Source organism: Chrysochloris asiatica, unplaced genomic scaffold, assembly GCF_000296735.1.
Source record: "Chrysochloris asiatica unplaced genomic scaffold, ChrAsi1.0 scaffold00034, whole genome shotgun sequence".
Lineage (NCBI taxonomy): Eukaryota > Metazoa > Chordata > Mammalia > Afrosoricida > Chrysochloridae > Chrysochloris > Chrysochloris asiatica.
The window spans coordinates 17,685,394-17,688,730 of NW_006408552.1; positions in this window are offsets into that span (position 1 = coordinate 17,685,394).

A 3,337-nucleotide genomic window follows, 5' to 3' on the forward strand; every position below is an offset into this window, starting at 1 on the left:
TAGCAGCTGGTAGCTGTCCCCTCAGTGCTGTGACCACCTCTGAATTATTCTTTCTGTAACTGAGAGAAGCTACGAATTATTTTTCTGGAGCAGCAGAAAATCTGGTGCCATGGATTTTTAAAGGGAGTGGAAATGGGACTGACACCACAGTCACAAGTGGCTGGAACCAAGCCTGGTCCTTTCCCCCTCACATGCCCACCATCCTGTAAAGCCGCCAAGAGTACTTTAGGATCCAACACCTTGTCTGAACCCCACAACCACTCTGAGACGTGTTGTGATTGCAACGAGCTGCCATTGAATCAGCCCAACTCATGCGCCATCCCATAATCAGTTTCAATTAGACCATTGTGATGTACAGGGTTTTCACTGGCTGAGTTTTAGAAGTAGATCGCCAGGCCTTTCTTCCTAGTCTTTTGGAGTCTGGATGCTCCGCTGAAACCTGCTCAGCTTCACAGCAACACACAAGCCTCCACAGACAGACAGGCGGTGAGGTGCACTGGCTGGGAACTGAAACTCGGTCTTCCGTATTGTTGTTGTTTTTAGGTGCTGTCGAGTCAGCACCAGCTCATAACAATCTCATGAACAGCAGAACGAATTATGGGACATCCTCACGACTGTTATTATACTTGAGCCCATTGCTGCTGCTATTGTGCAATCCATCTTGCTGAGAGTCTTCCTCTTTTCCGCTGACCCTCCACTTTCCCTTACCATGCATGATGTCTTCCTCCAGGGATTGGTCCCTCCTGATAACATATCCTAAGTATGAGAGATGAAGTTTCACCATCCTGGCTTCCAAGGAGCATTCTGGTTGTGCTTCTTCCAACAAACACTTGTTTGTTCTTCTGGCTGTCCATGGTACTTTCAATATTCTTATCCAATACCAATAACTCAAATGCATCAATTCTATGGTCTTCCTTATCACTATCCAACTTTCTGCATGGAAGGTGGGAAGTCTACCACTGAGCCATCCTGAGACGCTGTTGTTAAGTGCCATCGAGTCAGTTCCAACTCATAGCGATCCTGTATAGGGTTTCCAAGGAACAGCTGGTGAGTTTGAACCACTGACCTTGTGGTTCAAACTGGCTTTTCAATCCAGTGCTTTATCATACAGCACCACTCCCAGGATATAGGCATCAGTATTAGCCCATCTTACAGCTGAGGAAACCGAGGCTCAGAGAGTGAAAGCAACCAGTCAAGAGTACACAGCTCAAGAGGACTCAGACACAGTGCCTCTCATTTGGCCCATCCCTTAAATCCTTAGTATCTTTCCTTCCAGCACCCTTACCATCCCACAGACCTTGGTGAGGGTTTTCCTGCCCGCAAACACCCCTCCAAAAACAAACCCACTGCTTTCAAGGCAATTCCAACTCAGCAGCTCTGTAGGACACAGTGAGTTGCCCCACAAGATTTCCAAGGCTATGAAACAGGAGTCCCTAACACCCAGACCCTGAAGAGGCAGAACTGTGACCCCCTAGTGACCCTTGTTCCCAGGTTATTTTGATCCCTGGCCAGGTATCCCAAGTGTTTTACACTCAACTCGTAGCCAAGTACACTGTAGGATAAGAACCAGACTGCTAACTGCAAGGTCAGCAGTTCAAACCCACCAGCCGATCCTCAGAAACTCTACACACAGTGGCTATGAATTGTGACCAACTCGATGGCACTTCACAACAATAACTAGCCTAAAGATTGTTGGTACAAACCCATCAATCCAGAGGTGCCGAGGAAGAAAGACGAGGTGATCTTCTGTAAACCTGATAATCTAGAAAACTTTGTGGTTCTTTCCTGTCACAAGGGGTCACTATGAGATGGAATCTAACAACAGCAACAATTTATCCAGGTTTACTGGTTTTTGAGCATAAACCAAGCAGAGAAACATTAAAAGCACAAGAATACAGAACACTCATTCCATAAACCCTCAGAGGGGCAGGCACCATCTCTCATCCTGAAACTTCCAGAAAACTCCACTGTACATTCACAAAAAAAAAGCAAAGTGGAATTGGCAGGCCACATCCTGGCAGGGTATTAAGATAGTTCTGACCTGGATTCCCTGCAAGAGTCTTGGGGTGCTCCCCAACTGTCACCAGATCATACTTTGAGAATCATCTTTGCTTCTTTGATCCCCTTCTGGGGGACAGTTGTCACACCCATGAGAGCATGCATGTACACATGCTTCCACATGGGAAACTACACTAGACAGAGACCACAGTCACCTGCCCTCATACCAGGAACCATCCTGAGATGTCCAACAAGCCTGGGAGCTGTCATCCCCTTAGGCCAGGCAAGTCCGGAAGCAACCACTGTGGTTGTGGACTGGAGGGTGGTTTGACCCCATGCAGGTCTGCCCAGATGGCCTAGGGATCAGTAAGAGAAGGGTTCCCAACACTTTACAGAGCACCTAATGACAAGATGTGTGAACGGCAGGTGGGTGATAACCCTGCCTGGTCATTTCTGTACAAGACTGGAACCCAGCGCCTGCTCAACCCATTGCTCCTCCTGCCAAATCCAGTTTTGCCGACAGCCATGTCCCGCTCCTGGCACCCCCATGTGTGTCAGAGTAGATCTGTGCTCCTCAGAGTTCTTAGCGGCTGATCTTTTGGAAGAAGATATCCAGACCTTTCTTCAAAGGCATCTTGGTGAGAAGACGAGCGTGTTCAGCACTTGAACCACCCTCTGAGGCTGCAGGTGCTATTACAGTGCCCATGTTTCAGATGGGGAAACTGAAGCTTAGAGACATGCGTAACACCGCAGTAGTTTTATGGCTGTGAAGGTTCACACTGGAACCCAGACCCTTAACCTGCTGACAGATTCCCCAGAAGCAGAGATGTCTTCACATGGAGTGGGCAGTCTTCTGTAAGAGCAGAGATGTTGCTGACCTTTAGCTCCTCATATCTGTTGACATGCTCAGCGTCCCTCAATCCCTGTATCTGTCACCTTAGCCAGCATCCAGGCCTCTTCCTACTGATTGGCCAGATAATCAAGATCAGACTGCAAAAGAGCCCCATCTGACTAGACAGAGCCCCCACCATCTGACTGAACAGAGTCCCCACCATCTGACTCAACAGAGCCCCCACCATCTGGTTGAACAGAGTCCCCCCATCTGACTAGACAGAGCCCCCACCATCTGACTGAACAGAGTCCCCCTATCTGACTAGACAGCGCCCCCACCATCTGACTCAACAGAGTCCCCCTGTCTGACTAGACAGAGCCCCCACCATCTGACTCAACAGAGTCCCCCTGTCTGACTAGACAGAGCCCCCACCATCTGACTCAACAGAGTCCCCTTGTCTGACTAGACAGAGCCCCCACCATCTGACTGAACAGAGTCCCCCTATCT